Source organism: Ranitomeya imitator, chromosome 2 (assembly GCF_032444005.1).
Source record: "Ranitomeya imitator isolate aRanImi1 chromosome 2, aRanImi1.pri, whole genome shotgun sequence".
Taxonomy (NCBI): domain Eukaryota; kingdom Metazoa; phylum Chordata; class Amphibia; order Anura; family Dendrobatidae; genus Ranitomeya; species Ranitomeya imitator.
In genome coordinates this window covers 362,721,445-362,743,988 of record NC_091283.1, presented here as the reverse complement: position 1 = coordinate 362,743,988, position 22,544 = coordinate 362,721,445, and the positions used below count along the sequence as shown (strand labels likewise).

General features: G+C 46.1%; 1 protein-coding gene across 3 annotated transcripts in view; it reads right to left on the bottom strand.

The window, feature by feature from the left end:
• LOC138663865 (oocyte zinc finger protein XlCOF8.4-like) overlaps positions 1 to 13,962 on the bottom strand; it is a 36,036-nt gene extending 22,074 nt beyond the window's left edge. Inside the window, exon 1 of one of the 3 annotated variants that reach the window (XM_069750224.1) lies at positions 13,897 to 13,962. The gene's annotated coding sequence lies outside the window, so the exon portion shown is untranslated. The remainder of the gene's footprint in view (positions 1 to 13,896) is intronic. The other 2 variants (XM_069750222.1, XM_069750226.1) reach the window with 2 other exon arrangements.
• Positions 13,963 to 22,544: the final 8,582 nt, after the last annotated feature.

Sequence of the window (22,544 nt, the reverse complement as noted above, 5' to 3'; positions counted from 1 at the left end):
TCTTGGTTTAAAGACCATTCTCCAGGATGGAAATCTTTCCTGCTTGGGAAGTTCGCCTGGGCATTGTCTGACCCCTTTATGTGCACTGCCGAGATGGACAGGACGTGTTTTTCCCCCCAGGAAAAAATCCTTGCAGTGGTTGACTTTAGGATGGTGTATTTCGTGCCTCCCTGGTGTCGGAGGTAGGCCACCATAGTTGTGTTGTCGGACATTACACGTACATGGTGACCTTGGATGAGGACAGATGCGGCTTTTAGCGCCTCCTCCACCGCTTTCAGTTCCCTCAGATTCGAGGATCTGGACCTGATGCTTGGGGGCCACAACCCCTGGAAGTGGGAACCTTCTATTATGGCACCCCAACCTCTCTGGCTTGCATCTGTTGTGAGCACCTTCAGAGGAATTTGATCCCAGCTGACTCCCCATTGAAGGTTCTGGGAGTTCAGCCACCATGAGGGGGAGGATTTTACGTGAGTAGGAAGAGGAATCCTCCTGGTTAAAGCATTCTGGCGTCCTTTTGAATGCATCAGGATGTGGGACTGAAGGACTCTTGTGTGGGCCTGGGCCCAGGAGACTGCTTGGATGCAAGACGTCAATGAACCCAGCACTGACATCGAGTCCCTTAAGGTCGGAGTCTTCTGACCCCTGAACCTGGAGATCTTGTGGACGAGATCGTCTTGAAGGTCCCTGGGAAAGAAGGACATTCTTTTTCTCAAGTCCAGAAGAACTCCTACGAATTTTTTCCTCGAAGATGGATGGAGGACCGACTTCTCCAAGTTCGGAATCCACCCTAGTGATTTCAGGATATCCAGGACTTTCGTTACATCCTGATTTAGACGAGGAATGGATGGAGCAATAATAAGAAAATCGTCCAGGTACGGGATGATACAGATCCCTTGATGTCGGATGAAGATCACTGCTTCTGACATGACATTGGTAAAGACCCGTGGAGCTGATGAGACTCCGAATGGAAGGATATTGAATTGATAATGGCTGGCTCGATGGTTTTGGGCCACTGCAAATCTGAGGAACTTCCTGTGGTCGTGATGTATCGACATATGATAGTATGCGTCCCTCAGATCTAACGTAGCCATTACCCAGTCCTCAGCGGGATTGCTGATCTGATTGATTCCATTTTGAATCTCCGATATTTGATCACTTGATTTAGGGGTTTCAGGTTTATGATAAACCGGTGTTTCCTAGAGGGTTTTTTCACCAAAAATAGGTGAGAACAGTGACCCTCTCCTATTTCCTGAGGAGGTACCCGGGAGATTAACCCTGCCTGAAGCAGACCGAGAATATCTGCATTGAGGGATTCCCCAAGGTTTGGAGACTGTAGGGAGGTAATTGTTAGACGGTGAGGAGGAGGACTCTCAAATTCTAACCTCATGCCTTCCTGTATGGTACGCAAGACCCACTGATTTGTGGTGATGGCCTGCCACTGTGAAAGAAAACCTGAGAGTCAGCCCCCGACCGGAGAGCAGTCATTGTTTCTCAGTGGTCTGCTAGGGTTGGGGAACAAGGATGTTCCTGGTTTTACCCCCTTTGGGGTAACTCCACCGACCCGTTTTACCTTTACCCCTGTAATCCCTCTGGGGGACTTGCTCACGGGAGGGAAGAAAAAGTGTTTCCTAGAGCTTTTTTGCTCCGGAAGAGCTTTCTTTTTATCTGTAGCCTTGTCTAGGATGTCATCGAGGGCTGGCCCGAACATATAATGTCCCTGAAAGGGAATACCACATAGTTCGGACTTAGAAGTTATGTCACCTCCCCAGGATTTAAGTCATAGAGCTCTCCTAGCGGAACTGGAGAGAACTGCAGACCTAGCGGCTAACCGTACAGATTCAGCGGAAGCATCGGCCAGGAACCCTGTTGCCTTCCTAAGTAGTGGTAGGGAATTTAGAATCTCCTCCCTTGATGTTCCCTGAGAAAGGTGATTTACTAAGGTACGTAACCAGAGAAATAGGGATCTGGCAACACATGTAGAGGCCACATTTGTCTTCAGTAGATTAGTAGATGTGTCCCAGGATTTCCTTAGTAAGCTCTAAATTTTTCGATCCATAGGATCTTTAAGCTGCGAGGAATCCTCAAAGGGTAGAGCCGTTTTTTTGGTTACCCTGGACACCTGTACATCTACCTTAGGCATTTCCCATAACGAACAGACCCCATCAAGAGGGAAACGATTCTTCAATTCTCAAACCTTTCTTATGTAGGCCCTACTCATGAAGGACAAGATTTTCAATATTCTCATGTATAGGGAACCCCTTCGGAGTACTAGGCTTTAAACCTCCAAACATATCATCCTGAACGGAGTGACTCACTACCTCCTCCTCCATCCCCATGGTGCCCCTCACCATGGAAATTAGCTCTTCCATATCTTCGGAAGTAGTTACCTTCATTCGCGGTGAGGCGCCCTCTGCTGGTTGTCCTGATATGAACTCGAGCCTGGGAACTTTTCTGAATTTTTCCCACGCTCGAAGGACATCCAGCAGATGGCGCCTCACCGCGAATGAAGGTAACTACAGGTCATTGACCTAGTTTCCATTCATTCGCTGGGGTTTTACAGTCAGGAGCATAGCTGCATTATAGCAGAGCTCCTGGCTGTAAAAAAAATTAACCCCTTCAGATGGATTTACAACGTGGGACGTTACAGATCCTCGGAAGGTATGTATATTGTTGGTTTATTATTTTTTCTTTGTCACAGAGCGAGGGTCTTCAGCCAGTGGATTGAGCGTACAATAAAATATTACAACAAACGGTGTGTTTATTTCATTAAAATACTTTTTAATAATGTGTGTGTGTTTTTTTTAACTCTTTCATACAATTGGATTAATAATGGATAGGTGTCAGAATTGACGCCTCTCCATTATTAATCTGGCTTAATGTCACCTTACAATAGCAAGGTGGCATTAACCCTTGGGAAGAGAGTGGCCAAGTGCCAGAATAGGCGCATCTTCCAGATGTGCCTTTTCTGGGGTGGCTGGGGGCAGATGTTTTTAGCCCGGGGGGGGGGGGGGGAAATAACCATGGACCCTCTCCAGGCTATTAATATTTGCCCTCAGTCACTGGCTTTACTACTCTGGCGGAGAAAATTGCGCGGGGGCCCACGCCAATTTTTTCTGCCATTCAACCCTTTAATTTAATAGCTAGAACGGCCAAATTTTGCACATATACACTACTAACATTAGTAGTGTGGAATATGCAAAAAAAAGATGATGAGATGGTTTACTGTATGTAAACCATGCCTCAAATCATGTCGGGTTTTTGAAGGAGATAGCAAAAGCCGGCAATTGAATTACCGGCTTTTAAGCTATCTCGCGCTGGATGAAATATTAATATATATAAATATATATATAGATATATGTCTCACTAACAAATATATATATATATATATATATATATATATATACACACAGTATATATGTTTTTATTATTTTTTGAGCACATGGATCCCTTGTATATCCGTATGTCGGTTTTGCAAGCCTGCGAGAAAATCTCGCAGTACGGATGCCATACGGATTACATACGGAGGATGTCATGCGCAAAATACGCTGACACACCCTGCCTACAGAGGAGATACGGACCACTATTTTGGGGACTTTTCAGCATATTACAGCCGTAAAATACGGACCGTATTGTCCGTATTGTCTTGTGTGACGCCGGCCTTAGACAATTATATAGAAGACTAGATGGTAGCCCGATTCTAACGCATCGGGTATTCTAGAATATGTATGCGTAGTGTATAGCACAGCCCACGTAGTATATTGCACAGCCATGTAGTATATTGCGCAGCCCACGCAGTGCACTGCGCAGCCCACGTAGTACATTGCGCAGCCCACGTAGTACATTGCGCAGCCCACGTAGTATATTGCGCAGCCCACATAGTACATTGCGCAGCCCACGTAGTACATTGCGCAGCCCACGTAATACATTGCACAGCCCACGTAATACATTGCGCAGCCCACATAGTACATAGCGCAGCCCACATAGTACATTGCGCAGCCTACATAGTACATGGCGCAGCCCACATAGTATATGGCCCAGCCCACGTTGTATATTGCGCAGCGACTTGGATTCCATTAAAAGTATTCAAGAATAACCCGGCACTCAAAAATTGTAAAATTTAACAATTACAGTTTATTATTATCTAGACATAGAACCAGTTTGTTTGTTGAACGTTTTCGGTCCCAGGTGGACCTTCTTCAGAACAGTTCAATTTATCTGGAATGGAAGGATAATGCGTATGGCCAGTAGGGGGATCCCTCTGACAATGTAATGGCTATCACCACACTAAATGCAATGTGTACATCTGGGGTGTGTAGTGAACAGTGGCGCTACAGAGATCCGGAGGTCAGCACGTGGTGAAGCTGCAGCGCTGGTGGCGTGCTATGTCGCCAAGGTCGCGCTTCCCCTCGGCGACCTAGCACGCCACCAGCGCTGCAGCTTCACCACATGCTGACCTCCGGACCTCTGTAGCGCCACTGTGCACTACACACCCCAGATGTACACATTGCATTTAGTGTGGTGATAGCCATTACATTGTCAGTGGGATCCCCCTACTGGCCATACGCATTATCCTTCCATTCCAGATAAATTGAACTGTTCTGAAGAAGGTCCATCTGGGACCGAAAACGTTCAACAAACAAACTGGTTCTATGTCTCGATAATAATAAACTGTAATTGTTACTTTTTACAATTTTTGAGTGCCGGGTTATTCTTGAATACTTGTGACTGAGGGTTGGATACCCTACTCGAGCACCAAAACTCATATCCTTACAGAGTGCCGTGTTTATCTACTTTTATTTGGATTCCATTACAGACCGAGGCCGCGACCAATGAATATCCGTGACAGAAAGACAGACAGAAAGACGGAAGCGACCCTTAGGCTAGGTTCACATTGCGTTAGGGCAATCCGTTAAGTGCATAGCGCTAGCGGATTGCGCTAACGCAATGTTTCTATAGGGTCAGAGTTCTCCATCCCTGCTAGCGCAGATCCCCGATCTGCACTAGCGAGGAACGGGCCTCAGACGCTGCAAGCAGCGTCCGAGGTCCGTCACAAAAGAACGTCACATCGCTAGCGTGTGCCGAAAATGGCATGCGCTAGCAATGAGTTTCAGCTAAAAATCACATTGCTGTCAATGGGTGCGCTAACGGACCCGTTGCACGGCGTTAATTGTGACATTTTCGCCGTGCAACGCAGTCCGTTAGCGTTAACCCATTAACGCAATGTGAACCTAGCCTTGGACAATTATATAGATTATTATTATTATTTTTTGTGTGCCGAGCTGACGTTTTTCAGTGCAGATTCGTTCTTTTTATTGTCCGTTATTGCATTTTAATACAATGTCACGGCGACCAAAAAAACATAATTCTAGTGTTTTAACTTTTTTTCTCGCTACGCCGTTTAGCAATGGGGTTAATTCTTTTTTCTATTGATAGATCGGGCGATTCTGAATGCGGCGATACCATACATATGTATGTTTTTTTTTGTACTGTTTTATTTTGAATGGGGCGAAAGGGGGGTGATTTATTTATTTTTATTTTTTTACTTTTGCCATGCTTCAATAGTCTCCATGGGAGGCTAGATGCTGGCATAGCCTGATCAGATCTGCTACATAGGAGCGATGCTCAGATCGCTCCTATGTAGTAGAACTGGTGCATTGCTATGAGCGTCGACCACAGGGTGGCGCTCACAGCAATCTGGCAACAACAACCATAGAGGTCTTCAGGAGACCTCTAATTGTAATGCCAATGCACCGCTGACCCCCAATCACGTGAACCAAACTTTTTAAATTTTCACAAAGGTATCAGGAGAAAACGGACCACAAAATTTGTTGTGCAATTTCTCCTGAGTATGCCGATACCCCTTATGTGGGAGAAAGCCACTGTTTGGGTGCACGGCAGGGCTCAAACGGAGGGAGCACAGTTTGACTTTTTGAATGCAAAATTGTCTGGAATCAATGGCGGGCACCATGTCACGTTCAGAGACCCCCTGATGTACTTAAACAGCCTAACACAGCCCTAACCCCAACACACCCCAAACCCTAATCCCAACCCTAACCATAACCCTAACCACAACCCTAACCCCAACACCACCCTAACCTCAACCCTAGCTATAACCCCAACCATAACCCTAGCTCAACCCTACCCCAATCTATAACCCCATTCATAACCCTAACCCTAGCCCCAACCCTAACTATAACCCACACCATAACCCTAACGGAAAAAAAAATATTATTTTGATGAGGGGTGATAAAGGGTGGTTTGCTTTACTTTTTATTTTGATCACTGTGATCAGGTCTATCACAGTGATCAAAATGAACCAATAGGAAAAATTTCCTATTGTTGCCGAGTGCCGGCCGCATTTTCTTACTGATGACACCGCATCCTTGCTCTCAATTTCTGTCCCGTTTCTCCCATATAAATACCTCCAATACGACATATAGTGCACAGAATTATGTACACCACATTGGAAGAGGACATGTGAATGTCCCAGGAATCTTATAGTCCTGCTGTGTTGGGAATCTGTATCCTGTCTTTGGTCTCCACATGACGACAGGTTTTGCAGATCTTCACATTGCAAGTATAAGTTCCTCTAGGTGTATCCAAGGGCATTGAACTTCAGATTATGATGTGTCATAAATTTGGAGGTTGCCTGCAGCACAACAAGGAAGGGTCTTTGAATATTGTCTTTAGCCGATCATCTTGGTCTAGGATGTGGTGAAGTTTTTTAGCAGTTTTTCTCAGAACCTCAAGGTGTGGGTGTTGTAGGTCACCACAAGAGATACACGATTTCCTCTTTTTCTCCTTATTGAAGTAATTGAATACTGGAGATCCTTATGGCTCTAATGATATGATCATCAATGGAGGTGGGGTGGTAGCCTTGGTTTAAAAACATCTTTTTCAGATGGGTTAAGTGTTCATCCATATCAGTCGAGCTGACAGGAGGACAATTGGGCCTAAAAGAACATTTTTGTGGGAAAAAATGTATTTTATTTATTTTCATGGCTCTACGCTATAAACGTCTGTGAAGCACCTGGGGGTTCAAGGTGCTAAGCAAACAATTAGGGTCAAGTTTAAAAAATGGGCTCACTTGTGGGGGGTTTCCACTGTGTAGGCACATCAGGGGCTTTCCAAACGTAACATGGAGTCCGCTCGCGATTCCAGACATTTTTGCGCTCAAAAAGTCAAATCGTGGTCCTTCCCTTCCGAGCCCTGCTGTGCACCCAAGCAGTAGTGACATATAGGGTATCGGTGTACTCAGGAGAAATTGTACAACAAATTTAGGGATCCATTTTCTCCGGTTACCCTTGTGAAAATAAAAAAATTGGGACTGAAGAAAAAAATTTTGGAAAAAGGTACAATGCTCCTTTTTTTTTTCCACATTGCATTAATTCCAGTGCCGCATCTGAAGAATTAATAAACTTCTTGAATGTGGTTTTGAGCACCTTGAGGGGTGCAGTTTTTAGAATGGTGTCACTTTTGGGTATTTTCTGTCATGTCGAACTCCCCCAAGTGACTTCAAATGTGAGGTGGTCCCAGAAAAAAATGTTTTTGTAAATTTTGTTGGAAAAATTAGAAATTGCTGGTCAACTTTTAACCCTTATAACTTCCTAACAAAAAAAAAAGTTTTAAAAATGATGCAGATGTAAAGTAGACATGTGGGAACTCCCTGATTTAAGGGCATAAAAATTACAAGTTTAAAAATTGCAAAAGTTTCACAATTTTTGCCAAATTTTAATTTTTTCCCAAGTAAACACAAGTCATATTGAACAAATTTTACCGCCATCATGAAGGACAATGTGTCACAAAAAATAATCTCAGAATCAGTGGGATACATTGACATGTTCCAGAGTTATTACCTCATAAAGTGACAGTGGGCAGAATTGCAAAATTTTGCCTGGTCATTAAGGTGAAAACTGGCTTCTGGGGTGAGGGGGTTAAAGTTTTGGAAGAATTTACTTTAAAGTTTGTCATCCCTTATATGATAAGATAATACATAAACAGAAACTGCTTTTCTAATAGACTAACACATCCATAAAAGATCCCTTTTCAGCAGTCACGTCATTATCATAACAAGCAAATGGGTTCTGGGCATGAGAACTGGCATCAAACTTATTAAAATCTTTGAAAATTGACTATTTGCCGACTTTGATGCCAGTTCTCATACCCAGAACCCATTTGTGCCAAGGTGGGGTGACCTGAATTTGATGCTGGCCACCACTATGTATGAAATGGTGGTGTGAGATCAGTGGCCCAAAGTCATTTAACTCATGAAAAACACCAGTTACTTATCCCCTTTCTGACATCGGACGTACTATCCCGTCGAGGTGGGGTAGGCCCCTATGACCACGGACGGGATAGTACGTCCAGCGCGATCGGCGGCGCTCACGGGGGGAGCGCGGCCGATCGCGGCCGGGTGTCAGCTACCTATCGCAGCTGACATCCGCCCCCGGCACATTAACCCCCGGCACACCGCGATCAAAGATGATCGCGATGTGCCGGCGGTGCAGGGAAGCATCGCGCAGGGAGGGGGCTCCCTGCGGGCTTCCCTGAGCCCCCCGCAGCAACGCGATGTGATCGCGTTGCTGCGAGGGTCTTACCTCCCTCCCTGCCTGCTCCAGACCCGGATCCAAGATGGCCGCGGATCCGGGTCCTGCAGGGAGGGAGGTGGCTTCACAGAGCCTGCTCAGAGCAGTGCTGTGCAAACTGTCAGATCACTGATCTGTGATGTCCCCCCCTGGGACAAAGTAAAAAAGTAAAAAAAAAATTTTCCAAATGTATAAAAAAAAATACAAAAAAATATTCCTAAATAATGAAAAAAAAAAAATATTATTCCCATAAATACATTTCTTTATCTAAATTAAAAAAACAATAAAAGTGCACATATTTAGTATCGCCGCGTCCGTAACGACCCAACCTATAAAACTGGCCCACTAGTTAACCCCTTCAGTAAACACCGTAAGAAAAAAAAAAAAACGAGGCAAAAAACAACGCTTTATTATCATACCGCCGAACAAAAAGTGGAATAACACGCGATCAAAAAGACAGATATAAATAACCATGGTACCGCTGAAAACGTCATCTTGTCCCGCAAAAAGCGAGCTGCCATACAGCATCATCAGCAAAAAAATAAAAAAGTTATAGTCCTGAGAATAAAGCGATGCAAAAATAATTATTTTTTCTATAAAATAGTTTTTATCGTATAAAAGCGCCAAAACATAAAAAAATATATAAATGAGGTGTCGCTGTAATCGTACTGACCCGAAGAATAAAACTGCTTTATCAATTTTACCAAACGCGGAACGGTATAAACGCCTCCCCCAAAAGAAATTCATGAATAGCTGGTTTTTGGTCATTCTGTCTCACAAAAATCGGAATAAAAAGCGATCAAAAAATGTCACGTGCCCGAAAATGTTACCAATAAAAACGTCAACTCATCCCGCAAAAAACAAGACCTCACATGACTCTGTGGACCAAAATATGGAAAAATTATAGCTCTCAAAATGTGGTAATGCAAAAAATATTTTTTGCAATAAAAAGCGTCTTTCAGTGTGTGACGGCTGCCAATCATAAAAATCCGCTAAAAAACCGGCTATAAAAGTAAATCAAACCCCCCTTCATCACCCCCTTAGTTAGGGAAAAATTAAAAAAATGTATTTATTTCCATTTTCCCATTAGGGCTAGGGTTAGGGCTAGGGCTAGGGTTAGGGCTAGGGTTAGGGCTACAGTTTGGGTTGGGGCTAAAGTTACAGTTAGGGTTTAGATTACATTTACAGTTGGGAATAGGGTTGGGATTAGGGTTAGGGGTGTGTCAGGGTTAGAGGTGAGGTTAGGGTTACCGTTGGAATTAGGGTTAGGGGTGTGTTTGGATTAGGGTTTCAGTTATAATTGGGGGGTTTCCACTGTTTAGGCACATCAGGGGCTCTCCAAACGCGACATGGCGTCCGATCTCAATTCCAGCCAATTCTGCGTTGAAAAAGTAAAACAGTGCTTCTTCCCTTCCGAGCTCTCCCGTGTGCCCAAACAGGGGTTTACCCCAACATATGGGGTATCAGCGTACTCAGGACAAATAGGACAACAACTGTTGGGGTCCAATTTCTCCTGTTACCCTTGGGAAAATACAAAACTGGGGCTAAAAAATAATTTTTGTGGGAAAAAAAAGATTTTTTTATTTTTACGGCTCTGCGTTATAAACTGTAGTGAAACACTTGGGGGTTCAAAGTTCTCACAACACATGTAGATAAGTTCCCTGGGGGGTCTAGTTTCCAATATGGGGTCACTTGTGGGGGGTTTCTACTGTTTAAGTACATTAGGGGTTCTGCAAACGCAATGTGACGCCTGCAGACCATTCCATCTAAGTCTGCATTCCAAATGGCACTCCTTCCCTTCCGAGCCCTCCCATGCGCCCAAACGGTGGTTCCCCCCAACATGTGGGGTATCAGCGTACTCAGGACAAATTGGACAACAACTTTTGGGGTCGAATTTCTCCTCTTACCCTCGGGAAAATACAAAACTGGGGGCTAAAAAATAATGTTTGTGGGAAAAAAATTTTGTTTTATTTTTACGGCTCTCCATTATAAACTTCTGTGAAGCCCTTGGTGGGTCAAAGCGCTCACCACACATCTAGATAAGTTCCTTAGGGGGTCTACTGTTATGAATAGGTAGTTCAGAACCACAATGGACCTTGAAGTTCAGAGCACACAAGTGACCTGACAAAAACCACAAAACATAGGACGAGCTCTGAGACGTGGGAACTCTGCTGACCGCAATCCCTAAACCTATCAAACCACACTAGAGGTAGCCGTGGATTGCGCCTAACGCTCCCTATGCAACTCGGCACAGCCTGAGAAACTAGCTAACCTGAAGATAGAAAAATAAGCCTACATTGCCTCAGAGAAATTCCCCAAAGGAAAAGGCAGCCCCCCACAAATAATGACTGTGAGTTAAGATGAAAATACAAACACAGAGATGAAATAGATTTAGCAAAGTGAGGCCCGACTTACTGAATAGACCGAGGATAGGAAAGATAGCTTTGCGGTCAACACAAAAACCTACAAACAACCACGCAGAGGGGCAAAAAGACCCTCCGCACCGACTAACGGTACGGAGGTGCTCCCTCTGCGTCTCAGAGCTTCCAGCAAGCAAGCAAAACCAAAAAAGCAAGCTGGACAGAAAATATAGCAACAAAAGTAACACAAGCAGAACTTAGCTTATGCTGAGCAGACAGGCCACAGGAACGATCCAGGAGGAAGCAAGACCAATACTAGAACATTGACTGGAGGCCAGGATCAAAGCACTAGGTGGAGTTAAATAGAGCAGCACCTAACGACTTAACCTCATCACCTGAGGAAGGAAACTCAGAAGCCGCAGTACCACTCGTGACCACAGGAGGGAGCTTGATCACAGAATTCACAACAGTCTACTTTCCAAAATGGTGTCACTTGTGGGGGGTTTCTCCTGTTTAGGTACATTAGGGGCTCTGCAAACGCAATGTGACACCTGCAGACCATTCCATCTAAGTCTGCATTCAAATGGCACTCCTTCCCTTCCGAGCCCTCCCATGCGCCCAAACAGTGGTTTCCCCCCACATATGGGGTATCAGCGCACTCAGGACAAATTGGACAACAAATTTTGGGGTCCAATTTCTCCTGTTACCCTCGGGAAAATACAAAACTGGGGGCTAAAAAATAATTTTTGTGGGAAAAAATTTTTGTTTTATTTTTACGGCTCTCCATTATAAACTTCTGTGAAGCCCTTGGTGGGTCAAAGCGCTCACCACACATCTAGATAAGTTCCTTAGGGGGTCTACTTTCCAAAATGGTGTCACTTGTGAGGGGTTTCTACTATTTAGGTACATTAGGGGCTCTGCAAACGCAACATGGCGTCTCATCTCAATTCCTGTCAATTTTGCATTGAAAAGTCAAACGGCGCTCCTTCCTTTCCGAGCTCTCCCATCCACCCAAACAGTGGTTTACCCCCACATATGGGGTATCAGCGTACTCAGGACAAATTGTACAGCAACTTTTGGGGTCCAATTTCTTCTCTTACCCTTGGAAAAATAAAAAATTGGGGGCGAAAAGATAATTTTTGTAAAAAAATATGATTTTTTATTTTTACGGTTTTGCATTATAAACTTCTGTGAAGCACTTGGTGGGTCAAAGTGCTCACCACACCTCTAGATAAGTTCCTTAGGGGGTCTACTTTCCAAAATGGTGTCACTTGTGGGGGGTTTCAATGTTTAGGCACATCAGTGGCTCTCCAAACGCAATATGGCGTCCCATCTCAATTCCTGTCAATTTTGCATTGAAAAGTCAAACGGCGCTCCTTCCCTTCCGAGCTCTCCCATCCGCCCAAACAGTGGTTTACCCCCACATATGGGGTATCAGCGTACTCAGGACAAATTGTACAACAACTTTTGGGGTTCAATTTCTTCTCTTACCCTTGGAAAAATAAAAAATTGGGGGCGAAAAGATAATTTTTGTGAAAAAATATTTTTTATTTTTACGGTTCTACATTATAAACTTCTGTGAAGCACTTGGTGGGTCAAAGTGCTCACCACACCTCTAGATAAGTTCCTTAGGGGGTCTACTTTCCAAAATGGTGTCACTTGTGGGGGGTTTCAATGTTTAGGCACATCAGGGGCTCTCCAAACGAAACATGGCGTCCCATCTCAATTCCAGTCAATTTTGCATTGAAAAGTCAAATGGCGCTCCTTCGCTTCCGAACTGTGCCATGCGCCCAAACAGTGGTTTACCCCCACATGTGGGGTATTGGCGTACTCAGGACAAATTGTACAACAATGTTGGGGGTCCATTTTCCCCTGTTACCCTTGGTAAAATAAAACAAATTGGAGCTGAATTAAATTTTTTGTGAAAAAAAGTTAAATGTTCATTTTTATTTAAACATTCAAAAAATTCCTGTGAAGCACCAGAAGGGTTAATAAACTTCTTGAATATGGTTTTGAGCACCTTGAGGGTGCAGTTTTTAGAATGGTGTCACACTTGGGTATTTTCTATCATATAGACCCCTCAAAATGACTTCAAATGAGATGTGGTCCCTAAAAAAAAATGGTGTTGTAAAAATGAGAAATTGCTGGTCAACTTTTCACCCTTATAACTCCCTAACAAAAAAAAATTTTGGTTCCAAAATTGTGCTGATGTAAAGTAGACATGTGGGATATGTTACTTATTAAGTATTTTGTGCGACATATCTCTGTGATTTAATTGCATAAAAATTCAAAGTTGGAAAATTGCGAAATTTTCATAATTTTCGCCAAATTTCCGTTTTTTTCACAAATAAACGCAGGTAATATCAAAGAATTTTTACCACTATCATGAAGTACAATATGTCACGAGAAAACAATGTCAGAATCACCCGGATCCGTTGAAGCGTTCCAGAGTTATAACCTCATAAAGGGACAGTGGTCAGAATTGTAAAAATTGGCCCGGTCATTAACGTGCAAACCACCCTTGGGGGTAAAGGGGTTATTCAAGTCATCAAAATCTGAGTTCATGCTGTCACGCAGCGGTAGTGCCGTTAAGTGTGAGCACGAACGCCGATGATGGGGGGGATGGGTTGGAGGAGATGCTGAGGGAGAGCCTGGGTGGAGTCTCAATGGGGCCCAAAAATGTTGTCAGTATGGGGCCCTGAAATCCTGATGGGGGGGATGGCGGTACTGTGGGAACATTATACTGTGTGTGGTGCTAACAAAGGGGCAGTGTAATAAGTGAGCAACATGTTTCCTGACTTCCTGTTTTTCATAATTGGGTCGTAACTATCAGAGGAAGAGGGACAAAATGATAAGATTCATAGAAGATGGCAACAGAAAAACACCAAAATAGTCTCAGCGCTGAAGGGGTTACTGCCCCCACCCAGTAATGAGGACTCTCCAGCACCTACCTCCACCTGCAGAGCCGCACACCACATATATGGCTGCTCTATGCGCACAGGACCTGTGATGAGGTCACAGGAGGGGAGGAGTCAGGGGTCACATGATCAGGGGCCTCAGTGTATGCAGGACTCTGCTGTGCTGGTTGTCATGGTGCTGGATGAGGGGAAGTTTATGTGTGGGGTCAGGAGGGGCTTACAGTGTGGATGTAGCAGAGCCGTGTGTGTACGAGGTGTACGGAGCAGTGCCGTGTGTGTACGAGGTGTACGGAGCGGAGCCGTGTGTGTACGAGGTGTATGGTGCAGAGCCGTGTGTGTACGAGGTGTACGGAGCGGAGTCGTGTGTGTACGAGGTGTACGGAGCAGAGCCGTGTGTGTACGAGGTGTACGGAGCGGAGTCGTGTGTGTACGAGGTGTACGGAGCGGAGCCGTGTGTGTACGAGGTGTACGGAGCGGAGCCGTGTGTGTACGAGGTGTACGGAGCGGAGCCGTGTGTGTACGAGGTGTACGGAGCGGAGTCATGTATGTGTACGAGGGGTACAGAGCAGAGTTGCATGTGTACAAGGCAGAGCCGTGTGTGTACGAGGTGTACGGAGCGGAGTAATGTGTGTGTACGAGGGGTACAGAGCAGAGTCGCATGTGTACAAGGCAGAGCCGTGTGTGTACGAGATGGACAGAGCAGAGCCATGTGTGTACAAGGTGTATGGAGCGGAGCCGTGTGTACGAGGTGTTTCGGAGCAGAGCCGCGTGTATACAACGCGTACAGACCGGGGCCATGCGTGTACAATGTGTACGGAACCTAACTGTATGTACAGAACAGAGCTGTGTCTGTACGAGGTGTGCGGAGCCATGTGTGTATGACGTGTACAGAGCGGAGTCGTGTGTACGGAGCGGAGCCATGTGTGTACGAGGTGTACGGAGAGGAGCCATGTATGTACGAGGTGTACGGAGCAGAGCCATGTGTGTATGGAGCGGAGCCATGTGTGTACGAGGTGTACGGAGAGGAGCCGTGTGTACGAGGTGTACAGAGCGTAGCCATGTGTGTACGAGGTGTACAGAGCGTAGCCATGTGTGTACGAGGTGTACAGAGCGTAGCCATGTGTGTACGAGGTGTACAGAGCGTAGCCATGTGTGTACGAGGTGTACAGAGCGTAGCCATGTGTGTACGAGGTGTACAGAGCGTAGCCATGTGTGTACGAGGTGTACAGAGCGTAGCCATGTGTGTACGAGGTGTACAGAGCGTAGCCATGTGTGTACGAGGTGTACAGAGCGTAGCCATGTGTGTACGAGGTGTACAGAGCGTAGCCATGTGTGTACGAGCGAGGTGTACGGAGCGGAGCCTTTTGTGTACGAGGTGTACAGAGCGGAGCCGTGTGTGTAATAGGTGTATGGATCGGAGCCGTGTGTGTACAACGTGTACGGAGCAGAGCTGCGTGTGAGCGAGGTGTATGGAGCAGAGCCGTGTGTACGAGGTGTATGGAGCAGAGCCGTGTGTGTACGAGGTGTACGGAGCGGAGCCGTGTGTGTACGAGGTGTACGGAGTGGAGCCGCGTGTGTAGAACGTGTACGGAGCGGATCCATGTGTGTATGGAGCAGGGCCATGTGATGCAATGGTACAGAGCGGAGCTGTGTGTGTACAAGTTGTACGGAAAATTAGCGCAGCACAAGAGAAGCCTTGGAGACAAAGATGCGATATTCCAGATTATGGAGGATGTTAGTCTTACATCAGTTGGAGAATGGAGGGCACAGGTAGAGAGCTTTGTGGGTGAGAGAGTTTATATTGGAGTCTAGCAGATGGGTAACCAGTGTAATGACTGGCACAGGGTGGAGGCATCGGTGTAGTGGTTGGACAGAAATACGACTCTGGTTGATGCATTCAGGACGGATTGGAGAGGAGAAAGTTTGGTAAGAGGGAGACCAATCAGTAGACAGTTGTAGCAGTCCAGACGAGAATAAATAAGGCTATGTGCACACGTTGCAGGTTTTGATGCGAATCCGCAGCGTTTTTGAACGCACGGAATTGCATCAAATCCGCAGTGTAGTGCACAAGGAATGTTAGTCAATGTGTGTGAAATTGACATTTGGCGTGCACATGTTACGTTTGGGTTTGTAGCAATTTTTTTCCGCAGAATGTCAATTCTTTTTGCGGATCGGCTGCGTTTTTTCATCCATTGACTTCCATTGTATCAGGCCAATAGGCAGCAAAACCGCAGGTTTAAAAAAAAATCTGTGGTTTTGCTGCGGACGTGCCTACAAGAAATGCTGCAGATTGGGAGGGGGAAGAGTGTGTCGGCGGTAACTATGTGTGTGAGCTGAGAAGATGTGCATGTCTGTGTGAGGGTGTATCTGTGTGTGAGTGGGTGTGCTGAGCTGTGTGTAGGCAGGCATTATCCGAAGGGACTACTACACTCTGCAGAATTATTAGGCAAGTTATATTTTGATCACATGATACTTTTTATACATGTTGTCCTACTCCAAGCTGTTCAGGCTTGAGACCTAACTACCAATTAAGTAAATCAGGTGATGTGCATCTCTGTAATGAGGAGAAAGGAGAGGTGATGTCTAATGACATCAAAACCCTATATAAGTTGTGCTTAATTATTAAGCAACTTCCTTTCCTCTGGCAAAATGGGTCAGAAGAGAGATTTGACGGGCTGAGAGATTTGATGCAGCAGTCTTTAAATTGCCAAACTTTTGAAGCGTGATCACCAAGCAATCAAGCGTTTCATGGCAAATAGCCAACAGGGTCGCAAGAAACATGTTGGGCAAAAAAGGCACAAAATAACTGCCCATGATTTGAGGAAAATCAAGTGTGATAGATGCCATTTGCCACCAGTTTTGCCATATTTCAGAGCTGCAACGTTACTGGAGTAACAAAAAGCACAAGGTGTGCAATACTCAGGGATATGGCCAAGGTAAGGAAAAACGACCACCTTTGAACAAGAAACATAAGCTAAAACGTCAAGCCTGGGCCAAGAAATATCTTAAGACTGACTTTTCAAAGGTTTTATGGACTGATGAAATGAGAGTGACTCTTGATGGGCCAGATGGATGGGCCAGAGGCTGGATCAGTAAAGGGCAGAGAGCTCCAATCCGACTCAGACGCCAGCAAGGTGGAGGTGGGGTACTGGTATGGGCTGGTATCATCAAAGATGAACTTGTTGGACCTTTTCTGGTTGAGGATGGAGTGAAGCTCAACTCCCAGACCTACTGCCAGTTTCTGGAAGACAACTTCAAGCAGTGGTACAGGAAGAAGTCAGTATCATTCAAGAAAAACATGATTTTCATGCAGGACAATGTTCCATCACATGCCTCCAACTACTCCACAGCGTGGCTGGCCAGTAAAGGTCTCAAAGAAGAAAAAATAATGACATGGCCCCCTTGTTCGTCTGATCTGAACCCCATAGAGAACCTGTGCTCCCTCATAAAATGTGAGATATACAGGGAAGGAAAACAGTACACCTCTCGGAACAGTGTCTGGGAGGCTGTGGTGGCTGCTGCATGCAATGTTGATCGTAGACAAATCAAGCAACTGACAATCTATGGATGGAAGGCTGTTGAGTGTCATCATAGAGAAAGGTGGCTATATTGGTCACTAATTTTTGGGGGTTTTGTTTTGGCATGTCAGAAATGTTTATTTCGAAATTTTGTGCAGTGATATTGGTTTACCTGGTGAAAATAAACAAGTGAGATGGGAATATATTTATTTTTATTAAGTTGCCTAATATTTCTGCACAGTAATAGTTACCTGCACAAACAGATATCCTCTTAAGATAGCCAAATCTAAAAAAAAAACACTCCAACTTCCAAAAATATTAAGCTTTGATATTTACAAGTTTTCTGGGTTGATTGAGAACATAGTTGTTGATCAATAATAAAAATAATCCTCTAAAATACAACTTGCCTAATAATTCTGCACACAGTGTAGTCCCAAGTCCCACACACACACACTCTGCGTTAGGCCGAGGTAACACTTGCGACAAACTCGCACCTCAGTACCCGGAATTGCGGCTGGCACTCGGGACCGGAGCGTTTATCTGCATAGAAATACATGCAGCCGCACGCTGCGGTCCTGAGTGCTGGCGGCAGTGCCGAGTATTGATGCGAGAGACAGACTCGTGTGTTTCTCAGAAGTGGAACCCCGGCCTTAAACGCAATATCTGTTTAATTTAAAAAACATGAAGAAAAAAATGGCGTGGACTCCCACGCAATTTTCTGCACCAGAAAGGGAAAGCCAGCAACTAGGGGGCGATGTTTATAGCCTGGGAAGGGGTTAATACCAATGGATCTTTCCAGGCTATGAATATCTGCCCGCAGCTGTATATTTAGCTTTTACTGGCTATTAAAATAGGGGGACCCCCCAAAAAACGAAGTGGGGTCCCCCTATAATCTACAAACACAGCTACAAACACGGCTACAAACACCAGCTCACAGCCGCCCCAGAAATGGGTCATTCTTTGCCATCTTTATTCTGCCAATCCATGTGACACCCTCGATCTCCTGGGAAAAAAAGAAATAATAAACCAACACAAATACTCCCTGGTCTGACGCAGTCCATTTAATAACGAGTGTCCCACGACGATCTCCCCCTATAGAGCAGTCATATCAGGAGATGTAACTGCTGTATAGGCCTCCAGTGACACACTGACAGGAGACAGTAGCTACTGCAGTATTATCACTGAAGAGGTTACCTGGGTTCATGTTCTCACATTATGGCAATGCTGAGTGAGAATTTTCCCAAGCAGCAGTGCCGCAAGTGACAGGATGAACTGTACTGAACTCCCGGCGGTGGAGTGATACAGTGCAGAGAATTACTTCCTCTCACTGTATCACCGAAGCCCCTGGATAGCGGTCGCATATGTCGATGTAACAGCTCTCCACGGGAGAATGTTGTGGGACACTCATTACATGGATTACTGCGGATTAGGGAGTATACTGTTGATTTTTTTATTTTAATTTTTTTCAAGGTGATCGAGGGCTTCGGGGACTAGGTGATTGGTGAGTATGTACTGTATGTTGTATGTACTGTATGTCTATATATATGTGTGTGTGTGTGTTTTTTCTTTTACACTTTAACACAGTAGCCGGATGATGGGACAACTACTGTCCCATCATCATCCGGCTACCTGTCACTATTAGGAGGACTGTCGGTTGCGCTCTATTAGGAGGACTGTCGGTTGCGCTCTATTAGGAGGACTGTCAGTTGCGCTCTATTAGGAGGACTGTCGGTTGCGCTCTATTAGGAGGACTGTCGGTTGCGCTCTATTAGGAGGACTGTCGGTTGCGCTCTATTAGGACTGTCGGTAGCGCTCTATTAGGACTGTCGGTAGCGCTCTATTAGGAGGACTGTCGGTTGCGCTCTATTAGGAGGACTGTCGGTTGCGCTCTATTAGGAGGACTGTCGGTTGCGCTCTATTAGGAGGACTGTCGGTTGCGCTCTATTAGGACTGTCGGTTGCGCTCTATTAGGACTGTCGGTTGCGCTCTATTAGGAGGACTGTTGGTTGCGCTCTATTAGGACTGTCGGTAGCGCTCTATTAGGAGGACTGTCGGTTGCGCTCTATTAGGAGGACTGTCGGTTGCGCTCTATTAGGACTGTCGGTTGCACTCTATTAGGAGGACTGTTGGTTGCGCTCTATTAGGAGGACTGTCGGTTGTGCTCTATTAGGAGGACTGTCGATTGCGCTCTATTAGGACTGTCGGTTGCGCTCTATTAGGAGGACTGTCGGTTGCGCTCTATTAGGACTGTCGGTTGCGCTCTATTAGGACTGTCGGTTGCGCTCTATTAGGACTGTCGGTTGCGCTCTATTAGGAGGACTGTCGGTTGCGCTCTACTAGGAGGACTGTCCGTGGGCTCTATTAGGAGGACTGTTGGTTGCGCTCTATTAGGACTGTCGGTTGCGCTCTATTAGGACTGTCGGTTGCGCTCTATTAGGAGGACTGTTGGGTGCACTCTATTAGGACTGTCGGTTGTGCTCTATTAGGACTGTCGGTTGCGCTCTATTAGGAGGACTGTCGGTTGCGCTCTATTAGGACTGTCGGTTGCGCTCTATTAGGACTGTCGGTTGCGCTCTATTAGGAGGACTGTCGGTTGCGCTCTATTAGGACTGTCGGTTGCGCTCTATTAGGACTGTCGGTAGCGCTCTATTAGGAGGACTGTCGGTTGCGCTCTATTAGGAGGACTGTAGGTTGCGCTCTATTAGGACTGTCGGTTGCGCTCTATTAGGAGGACTGTTGGTTGCGCTCTATTAGGAGGACTGTCGGTTGCGCTCTATTAGGAGGACTGTCGGTTGCGCTCTATTAGGACTGTCGGTTGCGCTCTATTAGGAGTACTGCTGGTTGCGCTCTATTAGGAGGACTGTCGGTTGCACTCTATTAGGACTGTCGGTTGCGCTCTATTAGGACTGTCGGTTGCGCTCTATTAGGAGGACTGTCCGTTGCGCTCTATTAGGAGGACTGTTGGTTGCGCTCTATTAGGACTGTCCGTTGCGCTCTATTAGGAGGACTGTCGGTTGCGCTCTATTAGGACTGTCGGTTGCGCTCTATTAGGAGGACTGTTGGTTGCGCTCTATTAGGACTGTCGGTTGCGCTCTATTAGGACTGTCGGTTGCGCTCTATTAGGAGGACTGTCGGTTGCGCTCTATTAGGACTATCGGTAGCGCTCTATTAGGACTGTCGGTTGCGCTCTATTAGGACTGTAGGTTGCGCTCTATTAGGACTATCGGTTGCGTTCTATTAGGACTGTCGGTTGCGCTCTATTAGGAGGACTGTCGGTTGCGCTCTATTAGGAGGACTGTCGGTTGCGCTCTATTAGGACTGTCGGTAGCGCTCTATTAAGAGGACTGTTGGTTGCGCTCTATGAGGACTGTCGGTTGCGCTCTACTAGGACTGTCGGTTGCGCTCTATTAGGAGGACTGTCGGTTGCGCTCTATTAGGAGGACTGTCGGTAGCGCTATACTAGGAGGACTGTCGGTTGCGCTCTAATAGGACTATCGGTAGCGCTCTGTTAGTACTGTAGGTTGCGCTCTATTAGGACTATTGGTTGCGTTCTATTAGGACTGTCGGTTGCGTTCTATTAGGAGGACTGTCGGTTGTGCTCTATTAGGAGGACTGTCGGTTGCGCTCTATTAGGAGGACTGTCGGTTGCGCTCTATTAGGACTGTCGGTAGGGCTCTATTAGGAGGATTGTCGGTTGCGCTCTATTAGGACTGTCGGTAGCGCTCTATTAGGACCGTCGGTTGCGCTCTTTTAGGAGGACTGTAGGTTGCGCTCTATTAGGAGGACTGTAGGTTGCGTTCTATTAGGACTGTAGGTTGCGCTCTATTAGGACTGTCGGTTGCGCTCTATTAGGAGGACTGTAGGTTACGCTCTATTAGGAGGACTGTCGGTTGCGCTCTATTAGGAGGACTGTAGGTTGCGCTCTATTAGGACTGTCGGTAGCGCTCTATTAGGACTGTCGGTTTCGCTCTATTAGGACTGTAGGTTGCGCTCTATTAGGAGGACTGTCGGTTACGCTCTATTAGGACTGTCAGTAGCGCTCTATTAGGACTGTCGGTTGCGCTCTATTAGGAGGACTGTAGGTTGCGCTCTATTAGGAGGACTGTCGGTTGCGCTCTATTAGGACTGTCGGTAGCGCTCTATTAGGACTTTCGGTTGCGCTCTATTAGGAGGACTGTAGGTTACGCTCTATTAGGAGGACTGTCGGTTGCGCTCTATTAGGAGAACTGTCGGTTGCGCTCTATTAGGACTGTCGGTTGCGCTCTATTAGGACTGTCGGTTTCGCTCTATTAGGACTGTCGGTAGCGCTCTATTAGGCCTCAGTTGCGCTCTATTAGGAGGACTGTAGGTTGCGCTCTATTAGGACTGTCGGTTGCGCTCTATTAGGACTGTCGGTTTCGCTCTATTAGGACTGTCGGTAGCGCTCTATTAGGACTGTCGGTAGCGCTCTATTAGGACTGTCGGTTGCGCTCTATTAGGAGGACTGTAGGTTACGCTCTATTAGGAGGACTGTCGGTAGTGCTCTATTAGGACTGTAGGTTGCGCTCTATTAGGACTGTCGGTTGCGCTCTATTAGGAGGACTGTCGGTAGCGCTCTATTAGGACTGTCGGTTGCGCTCTATTAGGACTGTCGGTAGCGCTCTATTAGAAGGACTGTCGGTTGCGCTCTATTAGGACTTTAGGTTGCGCTCTATTAGGACTGTCGTTAGCGCTCTATTAGGAGGACTGTCGGTTGCGCTCTATTAGGACTTTAGGTTGCGCTCTATTAGGACTTTAGGTTGCGCTCTATTAGGACTGTCGGTAGCGCTCTATTTGAGGACTGTCGGTTGCGCTCTATTAGGACTTTAGGTTGCGCTCTATTAGGACTGTCGGTTGCGCTCTATTAGGACTTTAGGTTGCGCTCTATTAGGACTGTCGGTTGCGCTCTTTTAGTACTGTCGGTTGTGCTCTATTAGGACTGTAGGTTGCGCTCTATTAGGAGGACTGTCGGATGCGCTCTATTAGGAGGACTGTCGGTTGCGCTCTATTAGGAGGACTGTCGGTTGCGCTCTATTAGGACTGTCGGTTGCGCTCTATTAGGACTGTCGGTAGCACTCTATTAGGACTGTCGGTTGCGCTCTATTAGGACTGTCGGTTGCGATCTATTAGGAGGACTGTCGGTTG